At 44.8% G+C, this 18,299-nt stretch overlaps 1 protein-coding gene across 18 annotated transcripts in view; it reads right to left on the bottom strand.

The window, feature by feature from the left end:
* Positions 1 to 18,091, bottom strand: part of LOC132908261 (muscle calcium channel subunit alpha-1) — a 75,123-nt gene extending 57,032 nt beyond the window's left edge. For 16 of the 18 annotated variants that reach the window (XR_009658339.1, XM_060962111.1, XM_060962112.1 and 13 more), the window contains exon 1: positions 17,420 to 18,091. The gene's annotated coding sequence lies outside the window, so the exon portion shown is untranslated. Of the gene's footprint in view, positions 1 to 16,229; positions 16,380 to 17,419 lie in introns of those variants that run through there. The other 2 variants (XM_060962115.1, XM_060962100.1) reach the window with 2 other exon arrangements.
* Positions 18,092 to 18,299: the final 208 nt, after the last annotated feature.

Here is an 18,299-nt window from a genome sequence, read left to right as displayed (position 1 = left end):
ACTCTTGGCAAATCTGCACGGCGTTCGCGTTCGAAAGGAGCGAACGCTATACGCGATGATCACATCACATGATCCTCTCGTACGTATCGTTCGTCTGCCATTGGATTGATCGAGATATTCGCGAAAATCGGAAAAAGTCGCGGTAGCTGTATAGATTGTTCCTCGAGAAACACCTTTCCACTTTGTTTTACGAACAGAACTGTTGGCAAATCTGCACGGCGTTCGCGTTCGAAAGCAGCGAACGCTATACGCGATGATCACATCACATGATCGTCTTGTACGTATCGTCCGTCTGCCATTGGATTGATCGAGATATTCGCGAAAATGAGAAAAAGTCGCGGTAGCTGTATAGATTGTTCCTCGAGAAACACCTTCTACTTTGTAGCTCGAACAGAACTGTTGGCAAATCTGCACGGCGTTCGCGTTCGAAAAAAGCGAACGCTATACGCGATGATCATATCACATGATCGTCTCGTAGGTATCGTTCGTCTGCCATTGGATTGATCGAGATATTCGCGAAAATGGGAAAAGGTGACGATGGTTGTATAGACTGTTCCTCAAGAAACACCTTTCTACTTTGTAGCTTGAACAGAACTGTTGGCAAATCTGCACGGCGTTCGCGTTCGAAAGCAGCGAACGCTATAGGCGATGATCACATCACATGATCGTCTCGTAGGTATCGTTCGTCTGCCATTGGATTGATCGAGATATTCGCGAAAATGGGAAGAAGTCGCGGTAACTGTATAGATTGTTCCTCGAGAAACACCTTTCTACTTTGTAGCTCGAACAGAACTGTTGGCAAATCTGCACGGCGTTCGCGTTCGAAAGCAGCGAACGCTATACGCGATGATCATATCACATGATCGTCTCGTAGGTATCATCCGTCTGCCATTGGATTGATCGAGATATTCGCGAAAATGGGAAAAAGTCGCGGTAGCTGTATAGATTGTTCCTCGAGAAACACCTTTCCACTTTGATTTACGAACAGAACTGTTGGCAAATCTGCACGGCGTTCGCGTTCGAAAGAAGAGAACGCTATACGCGATGATCATATCACATGATCGTCTCGTAGGTATCATCCGTCTGCCATTGGATTGATCGAGATATTCGCAAAAATGAGAAAAAGTGGCGATGGCTGTATAGACTGTTCCTCGAGAGTTCGCAGCGGACGCGATAAATATTTACGAGCGTAAGACGAAGTAGTTTTGCTGCCTGTCTCGCGCCTCGTTAACGTTCGAGGCTGTGTTCGTGGATGGGGCGATTTGACGTTGCCAGGCTTTCGCCAACGAGTTATGGGATGACGGAAAAGGGATCGAGCGTAAAAGCCGTTCGTTGTTCTCTTCTTTGTGTTCGGGTTCAAGCCTGACATCGGTCTTTCTTCTCCGGCGGAACGAGAATTGCCGTTTTGCGTTAGCATTTCCACGTTACACGGGCGATTCTCTGAAAAACAGCTGCGCTAAAATGGGTTAAATCGTAACAATGGAGAAGAGATTTCTCGCCGCTCGAAAATAAGCTCTCGATCGAGCGACGTAATTAATTGCACGACGGGTAATAAGCAGAAAATATTCGAACGATAATTTGGAAAAATATTTCAAAATTCACTGTACAAGCGTCGCACCATACGATATATCGTGCGCATTGTACAGAACATTTGCATGCGATCGTCGTAATTACGTTGATAAAGTTTCAAACGAATCGGAAAATGGACACGCGAGTTACGAGATATTTAACACGAGCGTGTACTCGCGTAAATAACGTTCGAAGAGTCAAGTATTCGCTGTCGATTGATCTAGCGAGATCGTCTTTGGTCTGACGCATCGACTATGCATTTAGGACGCCTATTCGTATTGCGTTACATAAATACCTTTTTTGACTCAGCAAAATATACGACGACGACGTTGGTAATACGAGAAGACCAAAAGTATGAAAATGAAAAGTTTTAAGTTTATCGGTCAACGGTACTCGATTTCCGCGACCAATCTTCTCTCGAAACGGACAACGCAGATGCGATCGGACGGAGACACCGAGCTCGCCAACGCGCAAATTCGCGTTTCCGATGACATCGATCGGGTAAAAAATGGAACGTTTCGGCGATAAAAGCCATGGGACGAGAAACGGTTGGGTTTCGGCAAGTCCGGGAGTCTGGGATTTATAATGGACTCGCGCGCGCTATATTTAGTGAGCCTAAATACTAGAAAGCTCTACCTACGAGCGAGTTTCTCGTGCGCGTGCTTGTTTCAATCTCGTCGCGTGAACTTGTCTGAAATCGTTTGCCCCGACTGATCCACTGCTCCCTTTAAACTAACGCTACGTGCGTACGTTTATAGTCGTTCGTAGTGCCGCCACGAGCATGTGTAGCGTGTGCCTTACGTGCGTTTAATCGATCGTAAATTTCGAGTCTCGTTATCGATCGGTCGCGTGCAAACGTTACGGTACTTTTCGATAATTTTCAACAATTTTAATATCGTTTAACGTTAATATTTTATTTAATAATAATAGATTTTAATATTATCGTAGTTTACGAGTCGCGAGTTACCGATTACTAATAAGCTGTCTCTCGTAACGAAGACAAATCCGTTGCCGAGAAAGACGAAACTCTGGAAATAAATTTGACCAATTGCCGATCGTTCGATCGTTCTACGCGACGTAAGATTTTTACAAAGTTGTAAGCTAGAAAATTAGAACGTACGACTCGTATCTATTCGCGTTAAAATAAATCTTCGTTTGGAAGGCGCGAAATCGCGAAACTATTTACGAGAGGAAGCGAGTGGAAGATCGTTTCTTCCAGAAATCGAATTTCCCTCCCTTCATCGAGATGACTCGACAGTTTCTCTGCAACTACGACGCGCAATTTTCGGTTTTCCATTCGCGTATTCCATTATGCACGTTCCACGATCGAACAGCAGCACGATGTACGTATATCGAATATTCGTACGATCGTATGTAGGTTATCGGATAATTAATGAAAGCAGCGAGTATAACTCGTTTGACCATCGAAAAACTTGATGTCAACGAATTGTTCGTTCGTTAGGAAGGGACAGCTTAATGAAATTTATCGGATAACGAGTTTGCGAGAAAAGATATTAGCATCTATTCAGAGGCGGTAATTGTCGAGAAATTAAAGAGGCGAATGATCGGTGGTTCGGGGCGCCTGACGAAACGAACGTTTCTATCAATCGATCACATGTATCTATGGTTTCCCGGGTTTCCATCGAGTTTCTAATCACGCGTTGCACTTTGTAACCACGTCTCGTGAACGTTCGCTCTTTCCAGCCAGACCTTCGTTTCTTCGAGCTTTCCAGTTTATAGTTTTCCGGCTTTCGATTCTACTTTTAACGATACATTGGCAATTGTGAATCGCATACGGTCTCGGATCTGCGCCGAAGAAGCGCAGCGCGGTATCCACGAAACGTCGTGTCGGTACAAGGTGCAACGCGCTATTAAAAACACCGATCGAAACCGCGAAAACGTCGTCAGATGTTCAACGTGGAACGTCGAAGCGTAAAATTCCCGTCGATCGTTTGCTCGGCGTCGAACGTTTCGCAACGAGAAGATAGGTTCGGTGGGATGCATCCCAAAATACAGCAACGGAAGAATCTTATGTCTTTGCTGTTCTTTGTAGCCTTTCGATCGAATATCGGTCGGCGCTAACAAAGTTCCCTCGTGTCGAACGGATATGAAGACACGCTCGTTCGTAAGATAGTGGCCGACTGGTGCTAACGAGTTAAATTTAGTTCGCCACTTTGCTGCCACGGAAGCATCGGGCAAGCTGGGCCGCTTACCCGTTTACCTCCTGGCATGCGCTTCTCTCCGACCTCCCAGCGATCCCTTTTCGTTCGACAGATTTCAGCCCTTTTCTCTCGGTGAATGTCCCTCTCAAATGGCGCTCTTGCTTCCTTGCTTCCACTCGTCGCTGATACGGCCGGATCGTTTTGTCACGGATATAATATATCGTACGTATAAAAGGCAGCGTCGTGAGTTACATTGCTCTCCATTGATTAAAAGATATCCTATATAACGCTTTGACAGTCGCTGTCGCGTAAACGTGATCTCCATCTGCTACCTGTAGACAGCCGTTTACGTAACATCAACTTCTTTCTTTTTTTTTTAATTTAATCGGCACTTACGCGCGAGACGAATGATCATTTGACAGACATTTGACAGTGTTGTATGGAAGGAAAACGATTTCCAGATAGACCGGGAAGAGCGTCGATTTGCAAGTGCAACGATCCGTACGAGCGAAAGCGAATGCTCGCTAAACGTAGATTATAGTCGCGATTGCTGCGACTGTATGGCACGATGGGAAACAAACGAACGCAAAGCGAATCGAGATAGTGCGATGAAGAATTCGGTAGAATTTTCTGAAAAGGCGCGTCGTAATTTTGCACGATAACGCACTGAGCGAGAAGCGTCGGCGATTGATTTACACCGAAATCTGCCGCCGTCGAAACGTCGACGCTGGAACATGGGACCGTCTAACGATGCGATTTATTACGCGATAGTTATTTTCCAAATTAACGAAAGTAAAAGTTTGCCAGAGTTTAGTCGTTTCGCTCCGTGAATGATATATATTTATAATTATAAATTATTCGTTAAAAACATCGCGACACCCTAACGTGACGCCATAGAGTCAACCTACGCGTGATAAATAGGGAAGAAATCGATATCGCCGTAATAATAGGCGTTATCAACCTTTTCTTTTTCGCGCGAACCTTGCTATATGGGCTACCTAATGGAAATAAGCGTAAAAGTAGGTGCGACGTGGAGGTACTTGGATATTTAATCAGCCTCGTCCGAGGTGATACTTTACGATCAAGACCGGTGCCAATAATCTAGTAATGGAGAATCGATCGTATCGGTTAAGCACCTAGCTTGATTGATGTTTACATTAATGGAGAAACTAATTGCCAACTGGTACTAACAAGGATTCGCGCGGCCGAGCTCATTTGGCTTCCATTAATTACAATTTTATAGGTTAACGATATAGAAATCGATAATCACGAAAGAAGGTGGAAAGCATCGCTCCGAAGAAAAGACACGCTGCCAAGCTTTTGTCGCTAATCTTCCATTTGTTTATTTGCTTATTCGTTGGTATTAACACATTGTTGGCCCGTTACGAGTTAACTCGTGTTTTCATAGCCAAACGTGTTTTTATGGCCACGAGAAAATTCGTGATACGCTTTCCTTTCGCATCAGCGTCGTTTAACTTTAAAGTGGTCCAAAAAATTAGCACTTTTTCTGATAAACTGCAGCTTTTGTTCGATGCGTATAAAATGTACCGTGCCTATCTGCCAGAAAATAAAACGAGATACGAGAAATTTCTACGGAAGTAGCGAGGCAATGGATAACTGTGGATTCCAAAAAATGCGGCATTGCACCTGACTCTCGAATTTCTAGAACGACTCCTCGTAACGATACGCCTTTCAGACTTTCCGGACAACCAAGAGGCTACGACTTGGAAAAAATAGTCACTGGCAGAGAAACGAATTTGGGTATGCTCCCCCTCCCCTTCCCACTCATCCCCCCCCCCAAAATCCCACAACGCATAAAAGTAATACACCGAGGAGTCCTGTTTTGCGGCCAAGTTTCAGGACAAAATACAACACACACAAGAATACACAAAAATCACGCACCAATGCGACTTAAACCCAAAAAAACAAAAAAATAAACGCAAAAACCTAAAACCCACGACACATATTAGACCATGGCTACGTCGTACCGACGCGTATCGGTACTTTTGCCTAATCCACCCTACAACCGAAATTCATTGTTTATTGTGAATAACATACACATGTAATACTCATCTTCTTGGACAATAAACGTTATAAAAAAAAAAAAAAAAAAAGAATTTGGGTATGCTGTTCAAAAGGGAAACGCAGCGAAACTAGATATATTTGCAAAAGCTGCCGTGTACCATTATCGTTACACTGTTTATCGTACGGGAAAGAAATATTAAAAGTTTAAATGAGAAATAACATTTATTAAAATTTATTTATATCGTTTTACTTCCACGTGCAATTACGAAATTGTTGAAGTGGTCGCCACTTCTAAGAAAACTCTACATCTGGTCTTTAGTTTTTCTCAAGCACCTTCGGCCATCGACAGCGCATAGACGAAAGACTGCGTCGAAGGCAAACCATAAACGGTACACATGCAACGTTGACTTCAGGGTTTTTCAGTCATATCGTATTTTCGCTCGTATTTATTCCAAACTTTCTACTTATACTTTAATATTCAAAATATATATTTTCTATTCACGTACATCCGATAACCTTAAGAGAAATAATAGTCGGTGATACGAGATAAATTCTCAGTAAAATTGCCACTCAACAATGTGTTAACAGGTTCCGGCTTGGTATTATTGTACATGGACCGGATCGAGAATTCTACGAATGTAATTTGCACAAGTTAATGTTGATGAATGTCGATTCTAAGAACTCCCTGATTCTGTTCTAGTTCCTAGAAAGTGGAAAAACAGCCGCTGTTTAACTGCAACTGTTCTATATGTTATCACATACTTATGCAGGATGCGTCATTTAAATGGAAATACTTAAATATCCGCGTTATTTATGCTCTCCGATACTAGACGCTAGGTATGCTATTCATTTTCTTACGAAACTTTATTCGCTGTTTCTAACCGCGTTGTATCGAAGGGCAATCTGACTATTAAATAAATACAAAATCAAAGAATCGAGAAAACTGCGCTTGTCGTATTGCTACCCTGTGGTCTTTGTATTCTAAAGGACACGATGGTACGAGAGAATCGTGCAGAGTATTTAACGCACAAGGCTTCTTAAAATCTTCACAGAATGGGAATACGTTGTTGCAGCGATACAAGAATTCTGAACGCGAGACGATGGATTCGACTGATTACAGTCTCTCGATGAATATATTTTTGGCTCGATAGATGTCGATTTTCCTTGAACGGGAGACCGATTTTGAAAAAGAACGAGCCGATACGATCGTGTGTCACGACGTTGGCTCGCTTCATGTTTTCCAAAGTGCCACGTGTGCCATTTCAACGACGCGTTTCGCGTTACGAACGATCGCAGTTTTGGACAGATTGTTTACGTAACTCGTCGAAACGGATTTTGGCAGCAAGGGCTAGAGGAAAAAAAATAAAAACATCGTGCATCGTAGAAAACGTGCCGCTGGAAAAGATTGGTCTTCTTTGAGGAGAAGATGGGAGGAATGACGCGCGAGGGAAAAACGAGGAAAAAGTTGAAAAGGGTATTTATGGAAGAGGAACAGAAAGGAGACACACGGATGAGAAAGGAAAAACACGGAGGAGCATCGATTCCGGTGCAATGCGTCCTACGTGATTCTATTGTCCGTTAACTGGAGCCGAGTTTTCCGGCCTGATATCAATATTTCAGCATCGCAAAGTCGTCCCTCGACTTTCGTGAAAGAAGGCCGATTGTTCGTGAAATATGTAACTCCCATTCTGTGTCACTCGTCCCTTTTGTTTCTTCGTCCTCGTCTTCTGCGAACTATTCGAGATATAATACACGATATACCGGTGCAATCAATCTAGAAAGGAGAACGATCGAATCGCATTTCACGTAGTCGTCAATGAACTCGGTTAGGACTCCAAGTACTCCGAACAGAGAGAGAGAGAGAGAAATATGCTAATTGAGGATCTACTTGAAAAAGGACCTATGGTCAATGGCAAGTAAACAGCGTGGACCTAAATTCGCGACACGTGCAAACTGCCCAATTTTACGTGCACGATGTATAGATGCCAGATGTGTATTCGTTTGATCAAATAGCTAAATTACGTATTACGAAACTGTCGTTTATTTCGCTGTAATTATCGATCGGAGTACGCGATGTTAGACAACTAGAATTAAAAGGTTCGTCGCAATTTTGTCTTATGGACGCGTTTTCCCAGAAGCTCTTTAATTGGCGGAATATCAATCGTAAGGTACGCGAACACGGTTCGTTTGATTTCTATTAAATCGACCAATTTGCTAATGAGATACAACGGACGCGACTCTGAAACAAACTGGATGGAAATTTATTCGCTCAGCGCGTAATAACGTCGTCAAAATACTATCGCTATTTCCATGCAAATTTTTCTCGATATTTCTAACGTTATCGACGTGCGTTTCGTCTGGCGGTCGTAAACAACCTAACTGCCACAAAACTAAAAATTGCTCGACTCTGATAGATCGCACCTTACACGAGTGAAATGAGAATAACGTCGCAAGTACTCAAGATGGAGCATTTGGCTAGCGTATCCCGCTCATCCCGCGATCCCAGCTTCTTCTCAAAATCGTACTCGAGATATTTTTACTCCTAGACACATGTCCGGGCAGCCATCGAGATCGTCGAACTTCTCCTGTCTTCCGTTCGAAATAGCGTTAACTCGAATTTTACGTTCCCTCGATTCATGGCGAACTTTCGTCCTTTCGCGAGGTCTCGCTGCCGCGGTGAAGAAGAAAAAAGAAACAGGGCTTTAAAAATAGTTGACACTCTGGATGACGAACAGCCAAGAACATTCCGGATGATATCCAAACAGCGAATCTGCAGAATTGACGTTTCTACCCTGCAAGAGACACTTGTAATACATCGATGACTCGCCATCTATCTTCCGTTCCTCCGCATCAAGTGGATGATGCCCTTGCGGCTCAGGCGAAACGCTCGATATTCGTGCGCCCAAGTTCCTAGTTAAAATCATAAATCGCAGAAGGCAAACGCGATATTTGTTTCGATTTTCTGATTTTAACGCCGGTCCGTGTGATCGGCTAGGAGAATTTCAATACGACGTAATCGAAAACGAGAACAACCTGTTAGATTCGAAGATGCGGATCATTTCGAAATAAGGGGAAAACCGGCGAGATTTCACGGAGGTCGAAGATACAGCTATTAAGACGAACGATATTTGAATATTAAATCTGATCGCGCGAGAAATTTCGTCTACGAAAGTGTACTAGTTTCGAAAGTAGGAAATTGCTCCGCTCGTACTTGGCTCGTACGTTTTAAAATTGATGAAAATAAGCCGATGGATATCGAAGATACGAAAGTGTACCGCGTTGACTCGGGCTCGCGTCGAACGTATTAAAATGTAAAAGTCGAGAGGAAAGAATTCCAAGCGATGCAACTTGAAGGACGGAGTTGGAATTTCTAATCGGCCGAGTTTAAGAAGTACGTATTATTCGTATTATTTCAACTATAATTTATATTCCTTTTAACTCTCGGCTCTTTCATGCCGGAACTCGATATACGATCGCTCTCTTCCGTTATTCGCCCTGGCGTTTATTCTCGCGGAGATAGATGGTCGTGTTTTCTTCGACCATCAAAAGCGAATCGTACGTCGAAACTGTCAAATTTTACCGGTCGAAGAGTTTCGAAGTAGGTCTAACGATGAAATCGCGTTTATCAGAAGAGAAGGAACAATGTAAATTTCATATTGAAAAGCGCAAACGTTCGTTACTACGAATATTGGTTGACCATGAATTTACAGCGCACTTCACAAACTGCTTCGATTTTGATAGACTCTGAACTGATATTTGCCGGTTTATTCAAATTACCAGAGCGTGTATATTTTTCAAAATTCGTATCTTTACAGACACAAGTGGAAAAATTGTCTCGTATACCGCTGCTGTTACAACGAGTACCGTTGCTTCCAACGCTCGACGTATTTTTACGCGTCACGCGCGTCGTATGCCTCTTTCGCGTCTTAACCCTTGCACTCTGAATTTTATTTCAATTTCGTTACCAGTAGCTTTCGAGCGTTTTATTTGAAATTTACTTTGACTAAAAGATAAGACAATTTAAAAAAATAAAGGAAGAAACAGATTCGCTTAAATACCAGTATCGAGATATGTATAATCGTGTGTGCTAAACTACATTGGCCGCGTAGTAGTGACACGCGTATGTGAGTATGAGTGTGTGGAAGTATGTGCGTGCGCGGTTTCTCGAAAAACGGACGAATGTAACTGTTCCGTTGGCACTGTGATATGGAAGATGGCAAGACAGAGCGCTGAGACGCGTGCAAAAGTGTATCGACGAAGATCCTGGAAATCGTTTCTTAAATAAATCTAAAACTATTTTCATATGAATTCTAAGCGTAACCTTAGTGTTCCTTTACCTTTATTTCGGCGATTAGGATGCACAATTCCCAACAACCAATTTTATTCACACTATCGTTGTATTTTATAACTTTTAAGTGTATGATATACCTTGAAACAATTTCCAGGATGCTGTTTTTCTTTCGCACGTTTCGCAAAAAATGCTAAGATTCGAAAAACGGATGAATGTAACTGTTTCGTTGGCACTGTGATATGGAAGATGGAGAGACAGAGCGCTGAGACGCGTGCAAAAGTATATCGACGAAGATCCTGGAAATCGTTCATTAAATAAATCTAAAACTATTTTCATATGAATTCTAAGCGCAACCTTGATGTTCCTTTACTTTTATTTCGGCGATCAAGATGCACAATTCTCAACAACTAGTTTTATTTTGTAACTTTTAAGTGTATGATATACCTTGAAACAATTTCCAGGATGCAATGCTGCTTTTCTTTCGCACGTTTCGCAAAAAATGCTAAGATTCGAAAATCGGATGAATGTAACTGTTTCGGTGGCAGTGTGATATGGAAAATGGCGAGACAGAGTGCTGAGACGCGTGCAAAAGTATATCGACGAAGATCCTGGAAATCGTTTCTTAAAGAAATCTAAGACTATTTTCATATGAATTCTAAGCGCAACCTTAATGTTCCTTTACCTTTATTTCGGCGATTAAGATGCACAATTCTCAACAACTAGTTTTATTTTGTAACTTTTAAGTGTATGATATACCTTGAAACAATTTCCAGGATGCAATGCTGTTTTTTTTTCGCACGTTTCGCAAAAAATGCTGAGATTCGAAAAACGAATGAATGTAACTGTTTCGTTGGCACTGTGATATAGAAAATGGCGAGACAGAATGCTGAGACGCGTGCAAAAGTGTATCGACGAAGATCCTCGAAATCGTTTCTTAAAGAAATCTAAGACTATTTTCATATGAATTCTAAGCGTAACCTTAATGTTCCTTTACCTTTATTTCGGCGATTAAGATGCACAATTCTCAACAACTAGTTTTATTTTGTAACTTTTAAGTGTATGATATACCTTGAAACAATTTCCAGGATGCAATACTGCTTTTCTTTCGCACGTTTCGCAAAAAAAGCTGAGACTCGATAAAGGAACCGTTGAGATAAAAACTGATGTCGATTCACACTCGATATAGGAGTGCAAAGGGTTAAAATTGTTCATAAACGGACAAAAATCCGCAATCTGATAATTACTCGTCATCGAGTTGAATAAAAAATGACAAAAAGGTGAGAATCGTGGCCGTCTATGGATCGGGATTGGATTAGAACAGATCGATATCGTTAAAACGAAACTTGGAACGTTTCAACGGTAACAAACTATCCAGACAGAAAAGGAAACGATATTTCCTTGCTGCTGAGGCAATCCGTCGGCGGAAGCGTAGCGAAACGGAAACCCGATGCAATTGCAATTCGAACGTCATCGCGCTAATCCTGCACCGGCAAAGAACGTCGTATCGTTGTATGCCACGGCATTACCCCGAATCTCCTTATCGCCGCTTAGCAGACTGTATCAACGGATTTACGTTTACAAAAGAAAATCACAAAAGATGGACAATTTTTTATCTTATTTCTCGTTGCTGTTACTCTTGCATAACGCGATCCGACCAAATTCTACTACGTTCGCCTCCTTCTTCTTTATTTCCTTTTTACCGTGCATCAAAGTTTTACGAATCTCAGGATCGAATTTACTCGCCGTCTCTTTTACGTAAAGAAACTCGACGATTGTCTGCAACTTTGCATATACATACAACGTACATGCGAAGGAAAATCTTCCGCCTTGGTGCGACGTAACGCGACTTTGATTAATTTGTACGACGGTGCTACGTATACAAACGTATTAGACCAACGATATACGATACCAAAGTGCAACGAACGACGATTAATCTAGGCACGTCGCTGTATAGTAAAAATCGTGCTACTTTCGTCTTGATGCTTCCGCGTTATCGTAAACTTGACGACGCTGGAACACAGGTAACCATTCTCGAGAGGAATAAATATGGAAAAAAAATATGGTTGATCGAAAGTGACAGAGAATGTCGAAAGAAAGAAACGCGAGAGCGAGCTGCGAATGAAATGGAAACGAAGACGCGTTCCGGAATCTGCGGCGCGTTAATAAAGTTTCTTAACGGCGTGGCGCAACTTTCATTAGGGAAATGACAAAGTAAGGGTGGCGACGACGGTGACTGGTGGCGTTTCGAAGAAAATCAAAGTCGGTCTCTCTATACCTCGGCCTGTTTAGCTCGCGTGACTCTAGTTCCGACGATACCGAATATCATTAGCCTGAATATCGAGCGAACACGCCCGAACCGAGCTTTTGTTTTTCGTCGCCAGGATCAGACGCTCTTCGCCGAACTGCACCGTCCTCGTAAAACCGTAGGACGACGTTCTTCCCTCCTGTTCGCTGGCGCCACTCTCCTAATAATGGATCGGAGTATCTTTTCAAGGTTTCTCGTTTTCCTCCGCTTTCCCCATCCACCCGACCATCTTCTATTTCTTGTGCCGCGTGTGTACGTTCAACCAGCATTATTTATCTCTATTCCGCTCGCTATTCCTGTTCGCCTCGCAAAACAAGATCCAGATTTATTTATGGTGCGTTAAGCTTCGCCGGCCGTGGAAAACCTTCGCTGTGGAACAACTTGTCACCGGTTCGTATCTAACCCACCAACGCAAACAGAAAAGCGACGAATGCTACGCGCGTCATAGCGCGATTCTCCGTGCGTCAAAGCTGACACGATCGACGTTTCAGCGACATACAATAGCCAGTCGACGAGCTGCCGCGTCTCCGTGAATTATGTTCTAATGGCGCTACTTCGAGGCACACGCTCCACGCTCTGTCTCCTACGAAAGCGCCTTGTTTCTCGGTGTCGTGTGCAATTACTAGATGTTCCTCGTGTTTCGCGCGCGACAGGGAAGCGCCGTTGAAGAATTTTCCAGTTTGTTCGACGTACGCTGTCTTTGGCGACAAAAGGATCGGATTCGTGGCACCGGTAACATCAAAGCGCGAAGTTTCTCGACGAAATGGCAAACGATCCGCTCGAATCGGCTTCGTTCGACTCGAACCAAGAGCCTGTACCTGGGCAAACGCTCCGAGTTCCGGGCACAGGAAAGAAGCTGACTTCGCCGCTGCGATCCGAACCCACGTCGAAGCGTTCGAACGAGCAGATTTTATTTTCGTCGAAGGCTGACGATAAGAGACGTTACTCTTAGAGAGGAGAGGAAGAATTTTAGGGAGGAAACGAGGACACCTCGTATTTACAGCGATCATTTTCGAAATCCGAACCCGCGGTCTTATCGGCAAGACGAATATCTCTGACGTGTGGCAGATCGATCGAACTGTTCGCGTCAGAATCGAAAGTGGCGCAATTAGAAATTCATCGATGGAAAGATACGCCAGCTATTACGCGCTTCGCATCCCATTTGATCCCATCCGTGGTGAACGTTCCTCGATTTCACCTCGTTAACCGTTCCTTCTAAGAGTACGGAAGTTTGCATCGAGGAAAGCAAAGTGGATCTACGCTTTAACACGCTCGTTATTATTTTAACGTTGCGTCGGATCGCGACAAAGATTATCGCTTAAGATGGAGACAGTCGCGTGATTGAGAACAGAACGCAACTCCAGCGGTACGTCCGTAGGTGGTTTGGCATTTTAGCATCGGAGAATTCGTTGCAATTTACTCTGACCGCGTTCGCTTTACGATCAAAACCTTGCGTTTCACGCAACTTGTAAGACAAACGACGATCGTTCGTACGCGTTCGTCTCGTCTACGATTCCTTCCGTTCGAACGACATCTTCAGGATAATCAGTTTGTTGTCCGCGAAGAGAACCTTCTTCCTAGTACGTGACTTTGCGTCCCTGATGATGTAAGTACTTACGTCATTCAGCAGCCTCTAATATTCAGAACCATCAACCCCAGGGAAAGATAAACATGCGCCAACGTTTCCCACAGGATAATATTGTCACGCAAGTTGGCCGACTCGTTACACGCGTCACGACATCCGCGATAACATCGTTTGGTAAGAGCGGCTCGGAACGACTATTTTATCGAAGCTATTACGACAATAAGTTCCGATGGATGAACGGTGAAGACACTGCCGATTGTTAGCGAGCGAATCCACGAAAGATGTGTTCGCGAAAGTCGACGAACTTTGGACGAAAGTCCTGATTATTACGCATTATCTCTGAAACGTGCGCTGAAAGTCATAAAATCATAAAAATACGAATAAACGTCCGTGATCCAATTGCAACGGCCCAGTGATTTTTCTAAAAGTTACATCGAAACGCGTCGTGTCGTTGATCTCGCGAGGATTAAATTTCCTCCGTAAAATCTCGTAAATATCCACGTACCGGACAATTACATCGATTTCGCTGGATTTCAACGTCGGAAAAAGGAAGAAACGTTGGTCCACGTTGCTTTGAAACGACCGCGAATGACAAACAGATAGATAAATAGATAGAGAGAGAGAGAGAGAGAAGAGGAGGAATTCATTTCTTAACGCAATGACGTCCGTCTGAGTAATCTACGCTTCAGTAAGGAAGGCAACGTTCCTGGCGGAATGCCTTGGAATGCCGACCGGGAATCCAAGGTGGAACCTCATTATGCATCGACCCGAATTTCCTTGAGATTAGTCCGCGAGTATGAACCGCGGCAAATCGGATCGACCTTAACAACAACTTGCCCGAGAAACTTGGCGTCGTCTTCTCCGACGGACTCGCGGCCCAACGACCCGATCGTTTCCGTCCAACCTCGAAACACGTATGCGACCAGCAACTTTTCTCGCAAACGCAGAGTCACGGGAATCCGAGAAGAAGAAAAATCGATGAGGAGCGACGCGCGCCAGTTGGATTTTCGGATTCGTCGTTCGGAGACGAAATTCCATCGAAATGGAAACGTTTAATTTCTGGTGAACTTTGAACGGATTAACGACGTTGGTCGAAGTTACACGCTTGAAAATCGATTATTGTAAATGTCAGTGTGGAAGAGGGTGTGCCGTGGGTCGAGTAATAAAGAAGATAGCTGGCATTTTTACGACACGTGTTTGCAGGCTGTTCGAACGAAACGAGGCTACAAAAGTTCATGGTGGATTACGAGGAAGAAGCTACGCGCAACAGTCTTTCTACGTTTTACGAATATTTCGCATCGGTAGAGATTTCTTCGGCCTGTTAACAGGCTTATTTTTCCATATTTTAACCCTTGCGTTAATAGATCGAGGAAAGTCGCATTTTCCAAAGAAGTTGGACGATTACGTGGCTCGATACTTGGGAAGAAAGATTTACTCTTACTCGTCGGTGGAAGATGGTGGATGAAACGAACGATGCATCGATAGGAAAGCTCGTTTCGGTATTTTCTATGAAAACAACTTGGCGGAAAGGTCGTACGGAAGAGATGGCTGACGGTGATACTCGGGGTGCCGGTACTAAAGAAAAAACACGTTGGCCTTTTAGTGGCATTTAGGTATTATCCTTTTTAACTCGAATTAACGATCCAACTTTTACGACAGTTGCAACATCGAGGCTTTTCTAATTAATAACAGACATTCCACGAAGCGTTCACAAATTTTTTTATCGACTTTCCATTAGCCGGACTATCCGCGTTAACGACTCGTTAACGTCGTTCTCGAAAATTGGAGCGATCAAACGCGAGAAAAGAAATCGCGTAGCGGAGAGATCAAGGGAATGGTATCCGAAGCTGGTGGGTTCTGTTAAAGGTTAGGCTTTCGCGGACCAACTATCCGCTAGAACCGCGTGTTTCTTGTTTGTTTACGAGTCAAACGCATCGTCCACGTCCACCGTCCAAACCGAGAAACTTCGATCGGATCCGTATATAAACCCTACTATATAGTCTATCGCGATAGAAAGAGTAAGCTGCTTCGTCGACACGAAGAAGACGCAAGGACGATATCGAAACCACACGATTCTCGCAAGAGCACGTGTTTGCAGAATCTGAGCCGATTCGTTCTCCGGTTACCTGGTTAACTTCAAAGAAGATTCGAGTCACGTACGGGCGTATATTTTATTGGAAAGAAAAGGGCGATGCACCGTAACGGGGAATGGAAACGTAGTCGGGCAGAGAGCGAACGACGAGCAACAGAGGGAGGATCTCGCGGTCGATCGTTAGAAATTCGACGACTTACCACATTTTTTGAAACAGAGGAAATATCGGTGAAGCGATTGTGTCGCGTATCACGTGAGCCGGGCGTATCCGCTCGTCATATCCGCGTTGACGCACTCGCGGCGACCACGATCCCTCAACGCCAGCACTTGTTCCACTCTCTTCGCTTCCTATACTCTTCACTCTCGTCCTCCTTCCTCGACTACTTTCCTTCTTCTTCTTCTTCCTTTTCTTCTCCTTCTTCTCAGAGGGTTTGTTCGCTTTATTCTGTTGGCGTTACGCGACGAAAATGCCGCTTAATACGCGCGCTAACCTTCCATCCAATCGGAAGCCAGCCGCCTTTTTGGTCCCCTGGTCGGCACAGTCCGTTGTAATAGTTGTTTGCACCGAAGCGGGAAAACGAAAAGCGGGCTTTTAAATCGGTTTCCACCTCTTCCGTATCACGTTGCCTGGTACACTGTCGCTACCACTAGGATCGCTAGGATCATCGGCACACGAGTAGCAGCATCACTGTGGGGCATCGCTAGCGAAGAACACCACTACCAGCAGCCGTTCGACACGCACACGTATCTAGCAACGAACGAGCATCGCTACCACCGCTACGGATTTCCACCACTCCTTCTTCTCGCCCTGTGTTTAAACTTATAAATAGATATCTGGGTGCGTTCGATTATATTTATATGTACGCGTATATACGCGATACATCGGTGTATACGTTTCTCTACACCCTCACGCTTCCACGAACGCAGAATCGTACCAGCGTGTACCTGTTCGCGAGCTGCGCGTATTATTCATGATGCACCTAGTTACGCGTTCGCTCGTTCGTCTCTCTTTCTCTCGCTCCTCCTTCGCCTCGTCTGCGAACCACCACCACCACCTCTACCACCTTCTTTTCCTCCGCCTTCACCGCCTCTTCCAACCCCTCCCCTCTCTACCGTTCCGAGAAAGCTTTCCCTAACCCTCGTCGATCGCGTTCACGGCGCACACCGATCGGATGGATCGTCGGATAGTCTTCTCGAAAGAAACTCGTCAACTATAACCGAACGAACAGCTCGAGGAACAGGCGCGAGAAACGCGATCGGTCGAACCGATTCTTCGACCAGACCCTCCTCTCCTTTCCTTGTCACGAATATATCCGACGATGGATCGCACAACAACTAGGTGGAAAAAAGGCGTCGTCTACGTCGACGACAAATCAATCGAGTACCTTACCTTCTCGCTGCGTGCCGCTCTACTCTCATACTACGGTTATCGTCCAGCTTCGCACCCTGGCCAATCTTCTCGGCGATCTTTCGTGCAAATGGATCAACGCAATTCCGATGGCTCGGTGTCGTATCGTAAACGATACTCCAGGATCCAGACGCTCTTCTCTTCCGGGTTTCTCTCTCTCTCTCTCTCTCACTCACTCGCCCTCCCTCGGTCCGCTTGCGTTCTCTGCCTAGCTCGCCTTCCCTTCTTCAGCTTTCCTCCTGCTCGCACTCGCGAAACATTGGCTTTTCCGTTGCGAGCATGGCCGTACACAAACTCTCGTCAAACCCCACTCGTTGCAGTTCGCCGTAACGCGTAGCCGTGGCCCCGTGTACTCGCGCACTTGCTTCTCCACTAGATCGTTCCGTGACCGTTCTACGACCGGGAGTTGCTCGGGCGTTGATTCGATCGGGGGGAAACTGCACGCAAACGTTAAAAACAATTTTACCAAAAATATTCACCCCCCGATCGGCGACGGGAAACCACCGAGCTTCGGCTTTTTCTAGGGTTTTCGAAAATCCGCTCGATGAAAAACGGCGACGATGACGACAACGACCACGGTGGCGATAGCGACGGCACACGACACGTTCGACTCAACGATATGCTGCCGGTTCGACAGCAGCGACGCCTGGCGTCGCGACGCCCCGCTACCCTTCCTCTCTGCCTATGCGTCCCCTCCACCCTTCCGTTAGAACGACTACGAGCACGGCGTCGAACGACTCCGCGCCGCGTCCCTTGGTCGCCGCTCTTCGGCCACCAGGATCGAGCGAGATCCATCGAAGGACGAACAGAGAAAGCCGAGAATCACAAGGGAACGTACTTGACGAAACCACCGACGAGAAAT

The sequence above is a fragment of the Bombus pascuorum genome, chromosome 6 (assembly GCF_905332965.1).
Source record: "Bombus pascuorum chromosome 6, iyBomPasc1.1, whole genome shotgun sequence".
Taxonomy (NCBI): Eukaryota; Metazoa; Arthropoda; class Insecta; order Hymenoptera; family Apidae; genus Bombus; species Bombus pascuorum.
Note: the sequence above shows the minus strand (reverse complement) of the source record. Positions and strands in the feature narration are given on the sequence as shown.